Source organism: Vicugna pacos, unplaced genomic scaffold (assembly GCF_048564905.1).
Source record: "Vicugna pacos unplaced genomic scaffold, VicPac4 scaffold_20, whole genome shotgun sequence".
Lineage (NCBI taxonomy): Eukaryota > Metazoa > Chordata > Mammalia > Artiodactyla > Camelidae > Vicugna > Vicugna pacos.
Genome location: NW_027328741.1, coordinates 9958962 through 9983721, shown reverse-complemented (window position 1 = coordinate 9983721; position 24760 = coordinate 9958962).

Here is a 24760-nt window from a genome sequence, read left to right as displayed (position 1 = left end):
TAGCAGGAAGAATTTGACTTTCTCACCTTTGAGTACTATGCTGGCTGTAGGTTTGTTATCTATAGCTTTCATGATGGTGAGATATATTCCCTCTATAAACACTTTGGTGAAAGTTTTTATCATACGTGGGTGTTGAATTTTATCAAATGCTTTCCATGCATCTATTGAGATGATCATGTGGTTTTGGCCCTTTCTCTTGTTGATGTGCTGTATTACATTGATTGATTTGCATAAGTTGAACCACCACTGTGTCCCTGGCATAATCCCCACTTGGTCATGATATATAATCTTTTTTTCTGTGTTGTTGTATTCTATTTGCTACTATTTTGGTGAGGATTATGGTGTCTGTTTTCATCAGTGATTGTGGCCAATAATCCTCTTTTTTGGTAGTGTCTTTGCCTGGTTGTGGTTTCAGGGTGGTTGTGGTTTCATAGAATTTCTTTGGGAGAGTTCCTTTGTTTTCAATCTTCTGGAAGAGTTTGAGAAGGACTAGTACGAGTTCTTCTATGATTGTTTGGTAGAATTCCTCAGCTTATCCATCCAGTCCTGGACTGTTATTTGTATGAAGGTTTTATATTGCTATATTTATTTCATTTCTAGTGCTGTTTGTTCAAAGGGTCAGTTTCATGTTGATTCATTGTTGGTGGACAGTATGTTTCCAGAAACTTGTTCATCTCTTCTAGCTTATAAAATTTGGTTCCATATAATGTTCATAATATTCTCGTATGATATTCTGTTTTTATGGGTTTTTTTTGTTGTAATTTCTCCATTCTCCCTTCTTATTTTGCTAATTTGTGCTCTCTCTCTTTTCTTCTTTTTGAGTTTGGCCAGAGGATTGTCGAATTAACTTACTTTTTGGACATAGCAGCTTTCGGTTTGGTTGACTTTTTTCCTATGGTCTTTTTAATCTCTTTTTTTTTATTTCCTCCCCAATATTGATGGTTTCTTCCTTCCGCTGCCTTTTGGTTTATTTGGTCTTGTTTTTCTACTTCATTCTGCTGGTGGGTTAAATTGTTTATTTTTGTTTGTTCTTCTTTTTTGAGGAATGCCTGTATCGCTATAAACTCCCCTCTCAGCACTGCTTTTGTTGTGTCCCATAAATTTTGTGTGGTTTTTCTTTCATTTTCTTTCGTCTCAAGGTACTTTTTCATTTCAGCTTTTATTTCTTCATTGCCCCATAAGTTTTTGAATAACATATTATTTAATCCCCATGATTTCTTTGGTTCTCCTGTGTTTCTCTATTGTTAATTTCTAGCTTCATGGCATTGTGGTCAGTAAAGATGCTTTAGGTAATTTCTATCTTCTTAAAATTGCTGATTTTCTTTTGTGCCAAAGTACATCATGAATCCTGGAAAATATTCCACGTGCACTTGAAAAGAATGTATATCCTATTTTGGGGGGGTTGCAATGTTCTGAAAATATCCACCAAGTGTAAAATTTCTTTTGTATTATTTAATTTTATTGTTGACTAATTTATTCCCTGTCTCAATGATCTGTCCGTTGATGTTAATGCAATGTTGAAATCTTCAATTGGGACTCCCCCTTTATATCTGTTAGTTATTATTTTATGTACTTAGGTGCTCCTGTATTTGATGCATATGTATTAACGAGTGTGCTATCCTCATATTGTATCACTCCTTAAATCATTTTAAAATGTCCTTCTTTATTTTCTTTATGGCCTTTGTTTTAAAGACTATTTTGTCTGAAATCAGTAATGCAACAACTGTTTTTTGGTTTTTCCAATTGTATGGAATACCCTTTTCCATCCTTTCACTATCAATCTATATGTGTCCTCTCTGAAGTGGGACTCTTGTATGCAGCATATTGAATGTTCTTGCTTTATTATCCAGCCTGCCACTCTATGACTTTCGACTGGAGCATTTAGTCCATTAACATTTACAATAATTGATGATAGGCTTGTGTTTATTGCCAAATTTACCTTATCTTTGCAGTTGATTTGGTGTTTCCTCTTTGTTCGTTTCATCTTCCTTTTTTGGTTCGGTCATTTTCCTTTGTATTATCATGAATTTTATTTAGTTTTAATGACTCTGTGGTAAGTTTTTGTCTTCTTGTTACCCTTATTTATAAGTCCATTAGACCTTTACTATAACTGCTTTTATTAAAAGGATAGTTAGATGATCTCAAACCCATCCTACCGAAAACAAAAAATTTTAAAATGAAAGACCAAAAAAAAAAGAAATTCTCTATTTTCTTGCCTCCATCTCCACTCTGAATGATTTGTATGTCTTCTTTTAAAATTTTGTGTTTATTTTATTTGTAATTCATGAATTATCACCTTTCCAGCTGTGAGTTTCACATTTCTGTAGCATCTTGCAGCTTTTCTTTTTAGAGAAGACCTTTCAATAATTCTTTTAGCATGGGTCTAGTGTTGATTACTCTTGAAGCTTTTTCTTGTCTGTGAAATCCTTTATTTCTACTTCTACCAAAAAGAACAACTTTACTCATCAATGTATCCTACAGTATATAATTTTTCTCATTCAGGACTTTGAATATATCTTTTCACTCCCTTCTGGGCTGTAGTATTTTGCAGAGAAATCAGCTGTAAGGCTTATGGGGATTCCCTTGTAACTCACACTTTACTATTCTCTTGCTGTCTTTAGGATCATTTTTTATCCTTGATTCTGTCCATCTTAATTATATGTCTTGGTGTGGGTGTATTTGTTTTCTTCCTGTTTGGCACACGGTGAGCTTCCTGTACTTGAATATCTGATTCCTACTTTAAGTTTCGGAAGTTCTCAGTCATGATTTCTACAAAAACTTTTGCAATTCCCTTTAATCATTGTTCCCCTTCTGGGACTTCTATCATGTCAAGATTGGCATGCTTTGTATTATTCCATAGGTCCCTTCTGCTTTTTTCATTTGTTTCTCATTGTTTCTCTTGTAGGTCTTCTGATTGGGTGCTATCTATTGTCCTGTCTTCTCAGTCACTAATTCATTTTTCCGCATTATCTAGTCAGATTTGCTACACATTAAATCATTCTTCATCTCAGTCAACGGGTTTACCTGTTCTACTCGTCTCTTCTTTATAGCTTCCATTTACTTTTTGACATATTTTGTATCTCTAAACACTATCTCTTTTATTTCCATCAGTACTTAGATCACTCCATTTTTGAAATCTTGAATTATTTGGCTATCAATGTCTATTTCACTGATCGTACTTTCAGGGGATTTCTTCTGTTCTTTAATTGGGAATTGTTTCTCTTCTCCTTTGTCTTACTCCTTCCTCTCTGGCCCTGTGGATTTTGGAGTATCAGTTATCTACTGTGGTATTAAAGGAGTTTAATCTACCTAATGCCTATGTAGCTATACATCTTAGAAAAGACAAAAAAGAGAGAGAGATAAAGAATTTTAAAGAAGGGAGAAATAAAGATTTGAAGACATTGTATAATGAATAATACAAAATGGATTTGAAGCAGAGTTTTGAAAAATAATAATAAGAAAAATATTTTAAAAAGTTTCAAAGGGATTAAAATGGGGGTAATTATAATTGCCTAAGAAGTAAAAATTAAGAGGGTAATAGAAAATGGAACTGGTAAAAACTGATTAATACAAGGGGGTGGTCAGTGTCCTCCTGGAGACTGTGAACTTTTAATGTGAAGTCTTTCTTTTTTCATCCTGATTTGGAAGCTCAGTTTGTTGTTTCCAGAGACCCTCCTTTGGAGCCCTCATCTGTGCTGCTCCCAGGGCATGTCAGTAAGCAGATCGCTCCTACACCCAACACTGGGGCTGATGAAGTTCTCCTTACTCTGGGCTGGCTTGTAAATGTCCTGCCCGATGCTGCAGTCAGATGTTGCAGACTGTCTAGGCAGGATTGGACATCATGCCCTCTCCAGCACCATGCTCAGGGGCTGTATTCCTGCCCAAAATTTGAGGGGCCAACCTCTACCTACGGTTGCCGATCACTCTGCTTCTCTGTTCCACTGTGTACTCTGCCTAGGGTTTGCACAACAGAAGTGGGTTCAGGGAAGACTGAGGAACATCCCTGCCCCTGGTCTGGGCCAAAAACCAGCTCCATGTTTCTTTTGTCCGACAAGTTCTCTGAGGAACCGGACAGAAGTATTCAATATGCCTCTGGCTGTAGACAAGTCTCGGACTGGTCCTTGAGGCTGCTAATTCCTTAGGTGTAGATGCAGGTTTTGTCCCCACTGCCACATGGGTTTAAACCACCAGAGTGTATGGTGGCTGTGTCTGAGCCCCAGCTCTCTTCACCTAGAAACTTTTGTGGAAATTCAGAGATGGGGAATGCACCCTTCCACCCATAGGGCACATCTGCTCTGTTGTTTTATGGAGGGCCCATGTTGTTCTGCCCTGTGCACCCACAGCCATGACACAAAGACAACTTCATTTCCCTGGGCCAACGCAGTGTAGCCATCCCCATCTACCACCCGGGTCGGGCAGCATGGCCCTGCCCCCATCTTCTGGGCTGCATTTTCTGCTGAGTGTCACAGGGATCCTCTGTGCCTGTTTAACTTAGTTCTGCTAGTCAACTTACACTACATACATGTCCAAGACTTGGAGTCTCCCCCACCATCCTGCCAATCTCTCAGTTGGAGAGGAGAGACACAGGGAATGAGCACCAGTCCTTCTTTGCTGCTCCCTCCCTGTCTGACCTGTCCCAATCTGTTTTGCCTTTTCTTCTTTCTTTCTTACTTTTCTCCTACCGGATTTTTCACATCTTTATCTATTGAAGAGGAAAATGTTCTGTCAGAGTTCTGCAGGTTCTCTGGTTAGCTGAGTGGGATTGTGGATGTGAGTCTTGGTGCATTTGTGGGAAAGGGTGAGCTACGAGCATCTCTCTACTCCACCATCTTTACCTCCCCCCAAAAAATTCTCACTTTATGGTGGAAGATATACATAGTTTGGAAATAAGTGGAAAAGATATCCCATGGAAATGAAAAGAAAGTGCAGGTTGCAATGCTCAACTCATGCAAAATACATTTTAAAAGAGGGGCCAAAATGAAAAATTTGAGAGTATATAAAGAAAAACAGATCAATATTAAAATAGGGTATTACACTCATTAAATTGTATATGGACCCAAAAAAATAGATCCTAAGAAGTTTTAGTAGACATGAAAGAATTAATTCATTATAAAATAATAACAGAAGATGAGTTTAACACCTCACTATTCTGATAGCCAGATCATCCAGAAAGAATATCTGTAGGAAACAGAGATCTTAATATCATATTAGATCATTTGAACCTAAGCTAGATATTGGACACTGCATCAGAAAATCAGAACACGTAAAGTTTTCAAGTGTGCACAGGATGTTTTCTAAGGAATTAACCACATATTATGTCATGAAATGAGCCTCAGGATCTTTAAGCAAATATAGGTTACAGCAAGTATTTTTCAATACACAAAAGTAAGAAACTGTGCATGAATTTTTGAAAGAAGAATAGGAAAAGCACAAACATGAAGTTAAAACACATTAATTAAAAAAATAAAATAAAACAAGGTCAATGATGAAATCAAAGAGGTAATAAAATCATACCTGGAGACAAATTACACTGAAAACACAACTTCATAAAATGTATGGGATGCACCAAAGACAAATCTAAGAGGGAAGTTGAGAACAAATCAGGACTTCTACAAGGAACAAGAAAAACCTCATAGAAAGGACAAAGCATGCCACCCAAAATAACAAGAAATAAGAACAAACAAAATCCAAAGCAGTAGAAGGAGAAATCTTTAATCATTATGTTGAAAATAAATAAAATAATATTTGAAAATCAAATTACAAATCATAAAATCAAAAGCTTTACATTTTTTTAAAAATATTAACAAACAGGTAAGCATTTAGCCAGGCTTATCAAGAAATACATAGAGTGGACCCAAATAAAATAAGAAATGAAAGAGTAGAAATAATATCTCTTATTACAGAAATACAAAAAAAAGATTATGGAAGCACTATGAGCTGTTATGTGACAACAAACTGGACGACCTAAAAGAAATAGACAAATTTCTAGAAAAGTACAGCCCGCCAACACTGAATAAAGAGAAAATTGAGAACATGAAGAGAGCCATCATTATAAGTTAAATAAAATGTATAATTTTAAAAACACCCCTTCAACAAAATGCCTGGATTCCTTCACTAAAACCCCTTTTCACAAACTATTTTAGAAAATGAAGGAGGAACGAATATTCCCAAAGTTATTCTATGAGGCCACCATTACCCTATTAACAAAACCAGTCAAAGACACTACCAAAAAAATAAATGAAAATGAAAATCCAATATCCTTGATGAATGATGATATACATTCAAAAATCCTCGAAAAACATCAACAAATGAATCCAGCAATACATAGAAAGGATTATACACGATGATCAGTTGGATTCCTTCCAGTGTCACAAGGATGGTTCAACATACACAAGTCAATCAGCATGACACATATCTAATAAAGGAAGGACTAAATTCACAAGACCATGTCAATACACAAAGTATAAGCATTTGACAAAATTAAACATACATTCATCATCAGAATTCTCATAAATGTGAGTACAATGGGAACATCTCTCAACATACTAAAGGCCATTTATAACAAATTATAATACTTAGGGGAAATGGTGAAAGCCTTCTGGGTAAATTTGTGAACAAGACAATGATTCCTACTCTCACCACTTCTGTTCAATAGTAATAGAAGAAAGGAAAAGGAAAAAAAAGAAGATAAAGTAACACAAAATGGAAAGAAAAAGGCAAAATTGTCACTAGTATTGATGGCATAACAATCTACATAGACAGTCCTAAGGGCTCCACACTGACTATTATGAACAATAAATAATTTCATCAAGTGAGCAGGTTACAAGATAAATGTAAAGAAGTCTCTTGCATTTGTACACATTAATCATGAGATACCATAAAATGGACGTTGAAAGCAATAATATTTAAAACCTCATTCCCCCGAATATCTTGGAATAAATGTAACCACATATGTGAAAGATCTAATCACTGAAAATTATAAAACACTGACAAAGAAATTAAAAGTGATTCAAAGAAATGGAAAAATGTATTGTGCTCTTGGATTGAAAGAGTTAATATTGTTAACATGGCCGTACTACACAAAGAATCCTACAGATTTAGGGCAATTCCTGTTACGAAGGTGTAGTATTTTCCACAGAACCAGAAAATAAATAACTCTAAGTCTTACATGAAACCATTAAAAATTGCCAAAATGATCTTGAGAAACAACAACAAATCTGGAAGCATAACCCTCCCAGATACCTTACTATACACGAAACCTACAGTAATAAAAAGAGTATGACATTGGCAAAGAGATATAATCAATAAAAACAGATAGAGAGGCAAGAAATATTTCCACACACTTATGAGCAATGAATCTATGATAAAAGAAGCAAGAGTACACAATGGATAAAAGACAGTCACATCAATGGATGGTGTTGGGAAAGCTGGACAACTACATGTAAAACAATGAAATGAGAGCATTTCCTGACATCATATACAAAAATAAACTCCAAGTGTATTAAGGACCTAAATGTAAGACCTGATACTATAAAACTGATAGAGGGGAATATAGGTGATACCCTATTGGATAAAATCATAGGAATATTTTCTTATATCAGTCTTCTAAGGCAAATGATACAAAAGCAAAAATAAACAAGTGGGACCTAAATAAACTTAAAAATTTATGCACAGCTTAGGACAGAATCAATGAAATAAAAAGACTGCCTGTGTAATTGGAGAACATATCTGCAAACAATGCAAGTGACCAGGGGTTAATAGATGTAGGTTAATAGATGTAACAAGGATTTAGGTTACACAACTCAAGGTGAAAAACAAAAATCCAATCAAAAACAAGAACAGAGTACCTGAGTTAATATTTTTCCAAAAAAACATACAGATGAGTAACAGGTAAGTGATAACATTGCTCAACATTACTAATTATTAGGTAATTGCAAATCAAAACCAAAATGAGGTACCATTTCACACTGGTCAAATGGCTATTATCAAAATGTCTACAAATAGTAAGTGTTGCAGAAGATGTGAAGGTAAGAAATCTCTTGTATACTCTTGGTAGTAATGTAAATTGGTACAACTTCTTTTGAAAAGAGTATTCAGATTTGTTTAAACACTAAAAAGTTAACTACCATATGACCCAGTAATACCTCTCCTAGGAAAAATTTGGGGAAAACACCCTAAATTGAGAAGAACCAATGTTCACAACAGCACTGTTTATAATATGCAAGACAGGGAAGTAATCCGAGTACACAGTAGCGTATGGACTTAAGAAAATATGATGTTTCTATAAATATGCAATGGAATAAAACTCAGCCATGGAAATGTATAACACATTGCTATTTCAGTATCCTGAGTGGACCAAGTAAAATGTGCTTAATGGAGTAACTTAGACAAAGACAAATGTATATAATATTATTTATATGTGGAAACTAAAGAATAACAAAAATATGTGTACAAATATCTATAGCTATCTATTGATTGATGACAGAATAATAGAAGGATAATACATGATAGATAGAGAGATAGAGAGATAGATAAATAGATACATAGATAGATATATAGATAATTAGATAGATAGATAGATAAATAGATGATAGAAAGATAGATAGATAGATAGATAGATAGATAGATAGATAGATAGATAGATAGATAGATAGATAGATAGAAACATGTTGTAGAGGTAAAGAGATTAGATAGACAAGACTTAAGCAGACTCAAAGATATGGGAAAATATTTCTGTTTACCAAAGTGGAAGGGAAAGAGATTTTAACGGAAGAATATTGACAGATAGAAAGTAGTATATATAAAGGAGAGAAGCAACATTGATTATCTGTATAGATCATCGAATTATACACAATATCTTAAAATAATTGTTTGTTACAATTATTGTAATAATTCATAATGCATATAATCTACAAAGTGATTAGAATAACTATGCTGTACATCTGAAACTACACAATATACTACATGTACTGTACTTCAATTATAAATAAACATCTCATGTATAATTTAGTCCTTTTTCCGCTGATAGAAGCTTCCTTTAATATTGTTTTAATTTATTCTTTACCTTTAATGATTACATTTCTAATTATTTCTTTTACTCTTGTGACTATGTTACCAGTTTAATTATCTATATTTATTGCCCCTGATTTCCTATTTTTCTCTCTTTAATCCATTTGGTATAATAGCATTTAAAAACATACCCAAATGAACAGATGCAAATTTCTCGTGGTCTCTCCTTAGGATTTTGGTCAATGTTTTGCCCATTTTTGCCACTTTATATTTCTTAGAAGACTTCTTTTCTGTACCTCTTATAAGGTTTCTTAGTTTTGTTTTTCTGTCACATTCAGGTTTGATTTTCTGATAAAGTCTTTATTTTCATTTTATATCTAAGTGATAACTGTGTAAGTATTTTTGGGTGAGTGATTTCTTATTTTAGATGATTGAAATTTAATGTTATTTACCGTGGCCTGTGTTTTCTTCTCAGAAGTCTACTGATAGCCTAATGGGGTTCCTTTGTAGATTATCATAACTATTTTTGGCTGCCTTTAAAATATTACTCTGTCATTGACTTGCCAATTTGCATATGACGTATCTTAAAGGAGGTCCCTTTGTCTTAAAGTTATTGGTGTTTTCTTGGCTCACGTACTTGTATATTAGTTCCTTACACAGGTTTGGGAAGTTATCAACTATTACTTCTTTAAATAAACCATCAGCTGCCTTCTAACTTTCTACTCCCTCCAGGATTCCACTGTAATGTGCACTTCCTGATGAAGTCTGATGGCTACTGTAGAATTTACACACTTTTTAATATCTTGAATCTCTGCCCTCTCCTATCATTTCTAGTTTTGTATTGGTGAGTTTGCTAATCTATCTTCCACAAAGACACTCTACCCCAATGCTTTCTGTTGCATTCTTCATCTCATTTATTAAGTTCTCATTGTCCTCCAATAATTTTTGGTAATTTTATAGTTTCAGTCTCTTTGGTAATGTATTCCTTATCATCATTTCATTTATTCCTGAGCTCATTAAAATGCTTTCTTAGTTTTTTTTTTGTTTTGAATTTCTGTATGTCACCTATTTGGATTCTCTATTAGTTATATGGCGATGTACCATGACTTTATGTTTGTTTGCTGCATGGATGACATTATGTGTATGTGCGTGTGCTCAGGTGCATGTGCGTGTGTGTCTGTGTCTGTGTTTGTGTCTGTGTCTGTGTATCTGTGTGTGTGCGTGCCCTATAAAGTTAGTGTGATTGGTCATGATCTTCACAAATTATTGCTGTGATGACACTTAATAACAAACTGTGAGTTGGAGCCCTTGCTTTTGTTTTCTGGTAGTTTGCTATATTGCACAATTTTTGGTTTTACTTACCTGAGCTACCACTGATATTTCAAAATGGCACCTTCCTGTAGATACTGTCTGGATAAAAGATGTGCTTTCATTGTCACTTCTTAGACATCTCTGGTAGTTGATGTCACTGTTCTCACTGGGACAGTGAACCCTTCCTTTTATGTGATATCCCTTGAGACTCAGTGTACACATTGAGGAAATGTGTAAAAACAGGTGGATATTTGGAATCAGGTAAGTGCCTTTGCTATGTCCAGTGTTGCAAGGTATCTTGTCTCCACCACTGTGAATGGGGAGTAGGGACACTGTCATGAATGTCTGAGTGTCTGAAGGATGGAATTTCTGTCTCCATTGTGGCTCCCTCCTAGTTACATGCGACCATGAGTACTGGTGCAGTTGGAGGCTGAAGCTGTGTGAACCACTGAGACCATTTCTACTGGGTTCTCAGAACTTGATGACACATACAACCTAGTCAGGGGGCCTTGGTTGCAGACACCAACTCTGCTCTTCCTACAGTTCAGCCTCTTTTGTGTGTTTTAGTCAAATAAACATTACCTGTTCACATGCATTCCAGGGTATTGTTTTGTGTTGTGTTTTTTTGTTGAGATGTGAACGTTTTATTGACTGTAGATGTAAGGGTAGAGACAAAAATTGTTTAAACTTATGTCACTTTTAAAGTATATACTTTTTCAATTAAAAGCTTAAATTCTACTAAGGACATTATGAAAACAGTAAACAAAGTGAATAAATCACCTCCCTTAATATCAGAGTATTACAAAATATTTTGATTTTCCTGGGTTTATTTTTTTAACGTTTTTCCCACCTACGTGCACATTTTACTATAATATATCCCTATACTCTCTTTAAAATCAATTAAATTATTAAAATATTTCTCTGTGCTGTCAATATAGCCCTGTTGGTTCTCTAATTTATTACTAGTAGCTTGCACATTTCTGTCTTCTCCATCCTTCTTCCCTGTCCCCACAGGAAACCACTTCTTGGTACACTACACATATATATGTCATTCTGTTCCTGTTTTTTTTTATGATTATTTCTCTTATATCTTTATTTTCCTCATTTAAGTGACAACATAGAGTGTTTTTCTCCGTATGACTTATTTTCCTATAAGCAACACTCTCTGGGTCCAGTCATATTGTTCCAAATGGCAGAATTTTATTTTTTAATATGACAATGACTAATTATTTATTATGTTATCTATATCTCACATCTACTTCAGCCAATCATCTTTTGATGGGCAGTTGAACTGTACATCTTTCCTTGGGTAATATGAATGATAATGTTAAGAACATTGTGGGTAATAAATCTTTAAGTTAATGTTTTCATTTCTTTCAGATTTATACCAAAAACTGGAATTGCTGCAACATATAATGCTTCTATTTCTAGTTTTCTGTGCACTGTCCACAATTTTATAATAGTGGATGCATCATTTTTTTTTCCACCAACAGTGTACCTGGGCTCCCTCTTCTCAACCTTCTTATTAAAGTTTGTCATTTGTAGACATTTTGTTAATAGCCGTTTTGGTTGCTGTGAGATTATATTTCATTCTGGTTTTCATTTATGTTTACCAAATGGATAGGAACATTATGTTTCTTGGTATGTGCATGAAAAATATCCACAAGTCTTATTTTGAAAATTTCCATTAACATCTTTCAACTGTTTTTAAGTTGGAGGTTTGTTTTTTAAATACTGAGTCTAATATTATATATATGTAATATGGATATTAACGTCTTGTTGGTTAAATTGTGTGAAAATTTTCCTTCTATTCTGTCTGTTATCATATCTCTTGTTGAAGGTTTCCTTTGCTCTGCAAAAGGTTTTGCACTTCACACATATACAATAAGTAGAATCCCTGTATCGCATAGTACATCTATTTTTTCCTCAGTAAACTAAAAACTGTAATTGTTACTTTTCATTTTATTTTTTAATTTGGAGACATATCAAAAATAAACATTGCTATGATTTATCTCAAAGTCAATTCTGCTGCTTTTCTTTGTCTGAAATTGTACAATTTCGGGCTTTACATTTAGGAAATCAATCCATTTTTATCTTATGTTGTATACTATGGAAGGAAGTGCTCTTACATCTTCCTTTTACATGTACTGTCCTGTTTTCTCAGAACTACTTGTTGAAGAGACTGCTTTTTTTCCATTGTATGCTCTTGTATACTTCATATTAGACTAATTGACCATATGTGTGAGGGTTTATTTTAGGACTCTTAATTTTGTTCCATTTATCTATGTGTATCTTTAAGTGCCATATTTTGATGCATTTATTACTGTATCTTAGTTTTATGTTATAAATTCAGGGAGGATAATACCCACAGCATTGCTCATTTTTAAATATAAAGTTAGAAAATTTAGGTGTTTCAGATTTTTGTATAAATTTTATTATTTTTCTCCTTGTTTTGAGAAGAAACTAATGGAATCTGTGTGAATAGGAATATGCTAAAAGAAAAAACCTGAGAAAAATTCTAAAGTGTGGAGGATAAATCATACATTATTAACAACAACTGGATTGCTGTATAAATCAAAAAAAAATATATAAAAAAAGACAACAAAAACAAAATCCATGGGTTATAACAAAAGCAGTATTAATAGGGATGCTTATAGCAAAATAATCCCACTTATACAAATAAGAAACATGTCTCTCTTAAAAAATATTCTTACAAACAAAAGTTGTAGCAAAATAGTAAACAATCATTTTAGTACAAGGAAAGACAGCTGAAAGTTCAGAACATAATTAAATAAAATAAAGATTAAAGACAGAAACATTTAATCAAACTAAATAATGGATTTTGAAAGATAAATAATGTTGATAATCTTTAACCAGGCACATGAGCAAAAAAGATGGTACAGATTAATAAGCTCTGAAATAAATGAGAAGTTACAGCTAATATCAAAGAAATACAAAGCATCATATAATGATACAGCAAATTATATGCTAGTAAAATGGAAACCCTAGAAGAAATGGACAATTTCTAAGAAAGAACTTATCTATAGAATGGAATGAAAAAGAAAATATGAACAGATTAACACTAATGAATTTGAATCAGTAATTAAACAAAATCTCCCACGAAACAAAATTCCAGGCCTAGACAGATTCAGAGATGATTTCTGCCAAACATTTATAGAAGAGCTATCACCTATACTTCTCAGTGTATTCCAAAAATTTCGAGAGGAAGGGAGGCTTCCTACCCCAAATTTCTGTATCACACTACTACTAAAACAGGAACAAATACCTCAAAAATTACAGGTTACATACTACCAATAAGCATAGATGAAAAAATCATCATTAAATTGTTAGCAAGTCAAACAATACATTAAGAGGATTATACAATAAGATTAAGTCCATTTTACTCCAGGGATGCCAAAGTGATTCAATACCCGCAAATTAATCAGTATGTAACACCACACTAAAAACAGGAAGAATATAATTTATATGGTCACAACAGTAGAGCCATAAAATGTTATGACAAAATCAGTATCTATTTATGAATAAATTTCTCCTCAAAGTGGGCATGAGGAAACATACCTCAACAAATCTAAGTTCTTATATGACAAGAACTTAGCTAACATGACACTCACTGATTAATAGCTGAAAGAATCTCCAATAAGAGCAGGAAGAAGACAAGAATGCTCACTCTAACCACTTTTGTTAATTATAGTATTGGAAATTCTAGCCATACCTATTCAAAATAAAAGTAAGTAAAATATAGGTAATTAAGAAAAGGAGTAAAAGTATCTGTTTTCAGATGACATAATTTAAACAGAAATCCTAAAAATGGTGCCACAAAACTAGTAAGGCTTATCAATACATTTGGTAAAATTTCCGAATGTAAAATTAACATACAGAAATCTTGCATTTCTACACACTAACAAAAAGCTAACTGATACAGAAAGTGAGGGAACTGTATCATTTACAGTTGCATTACAAAAAATATCAACAAATATATCCAAACAAGGTGGTAAAGGACATGTACTCAGAAAACTATAAAAAAATATTTATAACAGTAATTGAAGATAATGCAAACAGATGAAAGGACATACTGTGTTCATTGATGAGGAAAATATATTGTTTAAATGACAGCATAAGCCAAGAAAATACACAAATTAAATTCAGTGCCTAACAAAATACCACAGGCATTTTCAGACACTTACAAGAAATAATTCTAAAATTTACATTTAAACACAAAAGAGTTGAAGTCACTAAAAAAAAAGAAAAGAAAGAAAACAAACAATAAACACAAAATATTTGACAAAGAACAGAGAAGATGTATCACTTTCCCTAATTTAAAACTATAATACAAAGCTACAGTAATAAAAATATTATGGTAGTGGCACAGAACAAACAGAATAATGGAACACAAATAATGCCTGAAAATGAAATCAGACAGTTATGATCATTTAGCCCATTAGAAAAAATGAATATACAGTGGGGGAAATGTTACCAACAGCACATGAAACCAATCAACATCACTAACCATCAGAAAAATGCAAGTCCAAAACATAATGAGATTTTATGTCACTCCCGTCAGAATGACTATTATCAAAAATACAACAAATATAAGTGTTGGTGTGGATGTAAGAAAAACAACCCTGATGAACTGCTGGAGTGAATGGAAATATGTGCTGCCACTGAGGAAAGCAACATGGAGATTATCTAAAAACAAAAAATGAAATATAATTCTACATTTCCATATCTGGATACTAATTCCAAGAAAATAAAAACACTAATTAGTAAAGATAAATTCAACCCTATATTCACTGTAGCATTATTCACAATAGATAGGATATAGAAGCAAATTAATTGTTCATCAAAGATGATGGATAAAAAGATGAGTGTTTATAATATATTTACCCATCTTAACTACAGATTTATCTATATTTTTATATATATATATATATATGCACACACACACATAAAAATACAATGGGTTATTATTCAGCACCAAATAGAATAAGATTTTGTCATTTGCAACAAATAGGTAGACCAAGAGTGTAATATGCTAAGTGAAATAAGTCAGAAAGAGAATGACAAATGCTGAATGATTTTAATCACATTTTGAATTTTAAATAAATGAAAATAAGAACACAGAAAAGGAGTTATACACATAGAAAGCAATAGGTTGTTCACAAGAAGGAGGGAAATGGGTTGAGGAAAAGAAAAATTTGAGGAAAATTAAGAGAGAAAATTTTCCAGTTGCAAATTAAATAAATCAGGGACAAGAAATATACTGTATGGGGAATAGTCAAAAACTATGAAATATACTTACATAGCAACATATCATAACTAGATATATCCTGGTGAACAGTTTGAAATTTATTAAAAATAGCGAACAGTATGTTGTGTAGGAGAAACTTACACAGTGTTATAGATTAAAGTACACTTCAAAAACAAACAAAGATACTTATAGAAAAAGAAATTATATTTGTAATTAACAGAGGCAGGGGTTGGAAAAGGAGAATTTGATTTTGCACTCAAAAGCTACAAATTTCCAGCCATAAAATAAACGTGTTCTAGGGATGCCAAGTAATAACATGAAAATTAGAATTAATAATGCATTATGTTCTATATCAATGTTGTTAAGAGAGTAGACCATAAGGTTTCTCAGCACAACCAAAAGACAAATTGTATTTCTTTAAAATTTTAGCAAAATGAGATAATGAATTCTCCCTAAAGTTGTTATGATATTTATTTCATGATAGTTATAAATCAAATCACTATCCTGTGCACCTAAACTTACACAATGTTTTATGCCAGTTATATCTCAATAAAAGCGGAAGTGAAAATGGAAAGTCAATGGTCATTTTTTCCCTTGTCATTTCTCATGATTGTTTTTGCATCAAGTAAACTTGAGACATGATATACTTAACCAAGCTAAAGATACTAATAAATAAGTGATTATAATAAATTATGCATAAAGATATGAATAAAATTATTGTTTTACCATGCCTAAAAATTTCTTCATGTTAACAGACCAGTGCTTCTGTAGGCATCAAAATTTCACTCTGTGTATTCATCTGAGATTAGGGAATGGATACAAATTTAAAACTGGCTGCCCTTGCTGTCAGTGATAAAGTTCACTGTCTCTGACCGATGGTCTCAACTCCCCGACAGCATCTGTAAGAAAAGAACATGCTAGGTTGCTAAAAATCTCAGTATGGTAAAATCTCAGAACTCTTACAATTCTTAACTGTTTTGCAATGGGAATGCAATACTGACAAGACTTGATTTTGGATAACAATTTGGGGTTTTCTCATGGTTGCGTAAGGGAATGTGAGGATAATCCCTGAGATCCACAACAAACATTCTTGCTCAAGTGCTGGGCAAGCAAGTGTAAAGATTCTGCAATATTAGGACAGAGGACTACTTTCAAAATGATGAATGTGCTCACTCTGTTCCAGGTAGTCCAAGGGAAGAAAGATTATTGCAATTGCTTGGTGAACGGGAATAAGTCAGTTGTTCAGACTATATAAATTAGTCAAAGTGTGTTCAAAGCCAAAATAAGTTGTGTCAACAATGAGAATTAAAAGAAATAAATCAGACATAAGCTTAAATTAAAAAGGTGATACAGTCCTGTGCTGGGCTCTGGGGACTGGAGAATGTATATGCCTCAATCCCATTCAAGGGTTCAGGGGCTTGGCCGTAGCATCAGCTTGGGATTCAATGAACATGTAACAATTAGTATACTGGGAGAAATATAATCTACCCCTCCCTGATCGGAAGAAAATCTGGTGGCTCAATGAAACTCTTAATTCACAGAGATTCTGCCAGATGCAGAGGAATTATTCACTGATGACTCAACTAAGACAAACTTAGTTACTGCTTAACAATCCATCTTCACACACACACACAGTGGTACAGAGATCTGTAATATTTAGTGGGAAGAATTCAGTGGGCAGAACTCAGAGAAAACTTTTCAAAGCACCAGCCAACTTTTGTAGTTTTGCCAATAGTCTAGATTTTCCCAGGTAGAAAACTACAGATGGACAAACAAGATTCTTCTTTAGGATTTCTCACTTTGAATGTAAACTGTAACTTTTGACTTATCAGCATAGAACCTTGTTAAGATGATCACGGTAAGAACCACTGTCTGATAAGAGAGCTGGAAAGTAGCTGAACCAGCCCATCTGAACCCCAGAATGCTAATGTAAGCAATCACATAGCCACCATCAGAATTTTGCTGACAATCTTAAAGCTTGATGTTTCTGTTATAGGAAGAACCACTGCTGTGCAGACAGAGTTCTCCAGCCGTAAGTGGTCTCTATCCTTCTCTTGGTAAATGTCATATTGGTGGCATGTTGCTAGAGTTCACCCAGGCCCATTTGCCCTTTCTCCAGGTTATCAAAGGCTTTCTTTACAACAGGTGACATGTTTTCAGAACTCAAATCTGCCATTCCAGTCTTATCAGCTGACACAGGCTGCATCATTGTGAGCAGAAGCAGTAGGCTCCTTGACATTGCCTACAATTGTTCCAGCAATTTAGGGCATTTCCAATTCTGAAAATGCTTCACATTTTATTTTAAATTAATGGGAAATAGTCAAAGACTTCCATGAATATTTTATATTTCCTAATATCAGTATAAATTTGGTATTCTTGCAGTTGGACAAATTTTTAATTCTACCACCCTCACTTCCTTCTAGTCCACACATTGTAGATTGCAATTTGGTTACTGAATACGACCACACCAACCAAGGGGCTATTACATTTTATATACATCCTGTGTGAAGGTTAGAAGGGGCACAAGATATGTGGGGTGTATAAACCTATATTAAATACTTGCAATGGCACTTTCTCTTCTGGACAAATCTCTGATTCTAAGAAGCAAATTAATTGGTAGTCAGTATAGTTATTGGTATGGGGAAGAGTATCAGCTATTTTGGGATGGGTGGGTGATGAAGAGACAGGAAAATATCCAGCAAATGAGAATGGAATATTTTAGGCCTCTGGAGGCATTAATTAAGAAGAAAATAATAACTTGTCTCCTGTACCTACCTCCAATTACTGTCTTGAGTGATTAGTCCTTGGGCTATGAAAAGAGCTTGTTTGTGGTGAAGAGTATGTACCATAACGAAATAGTTTGAAAATCATGAGAGTTCTGTTGTTTCAGGAAAGTAAATTTTGCTTAAAGTCAACAGGTATTTTTTACTCACTAAATACTAAAATGCATCCTGTGGCATGTGCTGTGCTTACTGTGCTGGTATCCAAGTTAGACAAGGAGAGGTTGAGAGACAGAAAACATCTGGAGGAGGTGGTATCTGTGCTGAGACCGGGATAGTCTAAGTAGGTAAAAGGATAACAACCAAAGTCCAAGGATGAGCTGGAGTAAAAGTATTGAGGTTGGAACTAACACTGTTGACAAGCATTTCCTTTAATGTACCTCCAGATACAGTGAAACATAAAGATATGCTAAGGTAGTCAGTTGCCAGATTTATAAAGAAATGACTAAACTATGTTGAGTTTGCGGGCTTACATTTGGAAAGGCATTAAGTGCCACCCTGAGGATGCAAGTTTGTCTTTGGCTGGAATATAAAAGCAACATAAATTATTGACTAGAAAATGTAGTGTAGACTCTTGAGTGCAGGAAATGAAAGCACCAATTGGAATGCTTTGAGAACAGCACAAAGAAGACCATAGATAAAATTACTTCTTTAATTCTACCACATGCTGTATGTGCCATCTAAGACTACATAATTTGACCTTTTTGATTCCAGGAATGACATAATAGACCACGATCCCTGGGCCGGTTCCAGCATTTATGTACTGTCCAACCTATCCAAACTTAACACATTTCATACTTTCCAGGTTGAACCAGAAACCAATTAGTAATTTTCCCTCTCTCCATGTTTTATTCTTTTTCCAAATTTTTCCATTTTTTCTTCCTCCTTACAAGAAATTACTTAAATTTACTCCCATAGTGTTCAATAAAAAGATCATAACAATCAAATATCTACTTTTCTCTTTTAATGGTATCTTAGCCTCTCATTTAACTCTTTACTATATTTTAAAAAAATAAGGAAAATACAGGTACGCATCTATGTTTATTGTTCAAATAAGAAAATTGCAGTTATTTGTCAACATATGCCAACATCAATTTCAATCTTTGTTATCCTGTATAATCTGGTAGTCCTCTGGTAGATCAGTTGTAATTAGGATGACATTCATAAACTGAAGATGTCTGATGAGTTGGCTTTGAAAGAGATCATTGGCAGATATGTTGTGATATCTATTTGGAAAAGTAGAAGGCTCCAACATCAGTCCAAAATAATTGCTCTGTATGGGACAGAAGATGCTGTACTGAGAAGTACAAGTTGTAGTTGAAATGGAGTTCACCACACGGCCATTTGTTTCAATGTAGCTGCTTTGAGAGTGCCTGTGGACAGTGGTCAACTGATTTAAAATAACTCGTTGATCCACTGCAATTTTTTCTGATGGTCTAACTGACATTGATGACAGAGGAGAAAAATCACTTCTGATCGGGGTAGTTGTACCACCAATTATGTGGCTAGTAGAGGGCTTTCTTATTAGAGACATGTTTAAAATTGCAGAAGGTAAAAATGCACTTTCTCTATTAGTGTCAGCCACAAAAACAGAATTATGATTATCCATATTGCCCCCTGCATTAAAGTGCTTCTTGTTGAAATCTTCAGCAAATGAAGACACCAGAGAAGAATTTTTAATCCCAACTCTTCTATTTATTCTCACTAAAAGCTGGGGAAAGCCTCGTTTAAATTTTGGATTATGATAGAAATGCAGCTACAACAAAATGATAAACATTTTAGTAATATTTTAAACCATAATACAAGACTACAATAATCCTAACCTATAAAACCTCAGATTCCCAGTTTACTATGCAAAGATAATATCATCAAAATATGAACATTGCTGACGACATTTTGAAGTTCCTTATTTGGAAACTACACATTTAAATAGTATACTGATCAAATTTAAGAAGTTAACAATTGCTTTATTGGTGAATGGCACTTTTTAAAAGCAGCCTTAATACCTTTATTTAGATTTCTGGAAAGACTCATTGTTGCAAGCATAGGTTCTCATCATCTAGACTACTTAAGGCACTGTCCTCATTTTTTAGAAAAAATAAATTATTTTAGTCTTAGTAGATTTATAAAATTTTGAAAATCTAGCTTTACATTTATATTACCATTGACTGATGTGCAAAATAAAATTTTATATGTAAGTTACCAAGTGGTAACTAAAATTTCTGAATACCTTTCTTAAAAAAGAGACTTCTTTTTCTTCTGTCAGAAAGTCAGATAGACAAGCAGACCTTTGAAAATTCTGCCACACTTTCCTAAACCCATGAAGGTTAAGCTGACTAAGTAAACTTTCCATTCTTCCAGTTTCAAATATTCTGAAAGGGGCCTATCTTTCCAAATCTTCCTTCTTAAAGACATCTTCATCAATCACTATGAAAGATTCATTATCATCCCAACAGATGGATTTCAATTGGTCACTCCCAGCCATTTTCCAGAGATTTCTTGGAAATGTCAGAGAACGAAAATCATTATATTCACCTGGTTCAGAAACACAATGTGTGTAACATGGTGTTTTTATCAAGGATTCTTCAGACAAAGTCTGAAAAGCATTTTCTTCAATCATAGACCTCACGTCCAAGTCCTCAGAGAATGTTTGATCACACAATAGAGATCTACCGGAGTTTCCTAAACCAGTTGGTCTATCTTTATGAGACACATCTTGAATTTTTGTAGAAATATGTGCCATCTCAAATAACTTTTTCTACAGCTACTTTTCTAATCTGCATGATTTTGAGCACTGCAGCTTCAAATGGTGCTTTTGCAGTCCTGCACAGATAAACAGCTAGGCCTTCACAATGGTTCTCAACTTGAGTAGCTGTGACATCACAAAACGACTGGTATCCCAGCAACTCAAGTGTAACTTCCAGTCAGTGATTATTTCTCATTCATCCAGTTAAAATGAAACATATAGTACATTTATTTTTACAGTGTGATCTCCAAAAATTTTCCCAACAAAATCTTTTAAAATAATTTAATTTTGGGGTCTATGAAATTAAACCAATCTCCAATCTTTTGTACAGAAATTTATACCACATGGTTGAACAGAGTATAAATAATGCACAAAAAATATAAAATAAATTTAAAGTTTTGGAATTTAAAGTTAAATTTGTGTAAAACCTGTACAGAATATGTATACCTATTTCAATATCATTTGTAATTAAAGTGAAACATAAATTGATTTGGAAATGGAAGTAAGTATTTTTCTGTGTACTTTATAATAAGTAGCTCTATATTCAGAACATGAGCAGAATAAATATCAGTTTATTTGTTTTGTATATAAATAAATGGTAAATAATTAGATAAAAATAATGAATCAAATGTAAGAAATCCCAAGGGGCAGAAATTTTGTTTCAAATTGTAATTCAGTTCTATAAGTAAAACAAATGTAATTTTATATTCTACTCTAAAATTACAAAAGAGAAAATCTTATTGTATATTTACAAATATGAATTTTTGCTATTCTTTCACTCAAAGGGTTTTCAGTCCCTAGAAGGAATAAATTTTCTTGTCATCTTTATAATCCATACTCTTGTGGCTTTTGTTTAGTATTCCAAAATGATGTTCATAAATACACTTATGCACAAGATCCTGGGTTCAATAAGCAGTGCCTCCATTAAGGGGCAAACAAACAAACAATCAACAAACTAAGAAATAACTTTATATGTGTGTTGGGGTGGAAAAGACCAGGTAATGCATTTTAGGAAGTAATATGTATCTCAGTCCTGAAACAGATTATATTGTTAGTAAAATACGGCATTTTAAGGCAAGTGTTTTGTTCACTAATTGTAAATAATAGTTACGTTGTGTATCAGTAAACCGTAGAAGATCCAGTTCTACCAAAAGTTATATTCTTTATTTAGAAATAAATTCCATTAAACATAAGCCAAATTCAAAATGAGGGAAAAAAATTTTAAATAAATAAATGTACACTCAATTTACAATGTAAATTTTTCTTTCATTATGTGTACATTCCATTCTAACTAAACATTAGCAACCAGAATTAATTGCATATTATAAGTACTGTAAAATATAGTTTAGCTGGGTTTAGTCCTAATTCATAAATATTACTTATCAAATGCAAATCAATATATGTGATACAATCCCTTAAAAAGCAGAGAATTCAAAAACAACTTTCTCAAAAAAGTAGGAAAATTATTCACAGATCTGATCTTTACTTTTTTATAAAAATATTCTTAACAAATTCACTTTAAATAGAATGTAACTAAACATAATAAAAGCCATATATGAAAAATCCATGACTAACATCAACTTCAATGTTAACATACAGGAAGGTTTTTCCCTGGTCAGTCCATTAATAAGAAAATGTAGCTCATTCTCACAAGTACTAAATTACACTACTTGAAGTCCTAGCCAGAACAACTAGTCAAGAAAAATTATAAAAGGCATTCAACTTGTAAAAAAGCAGTAAAATTTTTACAGATGACATAATTAGGCATAGACAGAAAACACCATAGACTCCTCCAGTGGCTGTTTCAAATAATGAACAAACTTAGTATACTGGCAGAATACAAAATCATTATGCAAATATCTGTTGCATTTTTATATAGTAACAACAAATTATCAGAAAGTGATATTAGGAAAAATATTGTGTGTATATTTATACCACAAGGAATAAACTAGGAATACATTTGCTAAGTGAAATAAAAGGACTAAATATAGACCTATAAATTACAGGTGCAAGAAATATAAGTAAACAAAATAAATAGAAAGATATTCGCTGCTTATGGATTGTATACAATTTGAGGAACTATTCTAATCTATCATTTACATGTTCAGTCTCCCCTGCATTACTTATTGAATAGATGTCTATTCTTCATTTTATACTCTTGCTTCCTTTTTCATGGGTTAATTGATCATAGGTGTGAGGGATTATATCTGGTTGCTCTATCCTCTTCTATTGATTGGTGTCTGTTTTTGAGCCAGTATCATGTTATTTAAATTACTAAAACTTTGTTGGACTGTTTAACATCAGAGAACTAGTCACTATTAGATTTAATACACTTTTTCAAGATTATCTTGGCAACTCATGATCTATGTGGTTACATATAAATTTTGAAATTATCTGTTCTATTTAATGGAAAAATCTCATGGGTACTTTTACATGAATCACACTAAATTAGATTGCTTTGTGTAGTATGGTTGTTTCAACCACATTGTTTCACATCATTAACTTAAGAGATCTTTTCATTTCTTTGGATCAGTTTTAATTTCCTTCATCAATATTTTCTATTTTTTAACGTATACATTTCCCCCTTACATCTTAAATTCATTTTTATATATTCTATTCATATATATATAATTATATATATTATATTTGGAAACACATTTCTTACACAAATACAACAGGCAGAAGGCAGTGGCAAGACGTATTCAAAATCCTGAATGAAAGAAACCTGTAATCTAAGATAATTTATCAAGCAAGGATATCCTTTAGATTAGAAGGAGAGATAAATTACTTCCACAAAAGCAAACACTAAAAGAATTTAGCAACAACAAAAAAATAATGTAATATTTACTCTGAAACAAAAAGCAGGATGCTGTGGAAAGGAGAAAGGCATAATTAGACTGGCAATATCTACAATGTATTACAATAGAATAAACATGATGTTGTAAAACAGGACATCAAAATTTTTATGGGTCAGAGAGTGAAACAGAACAATACAGAGAATTTTCTTCTTGTTTCTGTTCTCTATAGGAGGGGTTAGAATTTCTATTCCTATCAGTTAAAATAAAAAGATATAGTAATATGTCAATATACATACAAAACAGAGTAACCATAATTCAAAATCTTACAATGAAGTCACAAAGCCAAAAAGAAACCAAGATAATAACAGAAAACTTATCAAGCCACAAAAAGAAAAAGAAATGAACAAAAAGGAAATATCAAATCAACTGGGAAATGAAGTTCAAAATGTAAATAAACACCAGTCTATCAATAATTATCACAATTATTAATGGACTTAGCACTTCAATCAAAAGATATATATTGTCAGATGGGATAATATAACAACACTCTACATTATGATGCAGAGAAGAGACTCACTTTAGTAAAAGGAACACAGATTAATTGAAATTCAGAAGATGAGAAAGTATATTCCATGCAAAGGGACATGACAAGAAAGCAGGACTAGCAGTACTGACTTCACACAAAATAGACTTTACAACAAAGGCCATAGAGAAAGATAGACAAGGACATGACACAATGATTAAAGGAGCAATAAAATATGAAGTTATTAAACTCATTAAGATATATGCACTCAAAATAGGAGCACCTAAATACATAAACAAATACTAATAGATAAAAGGGAGAAAT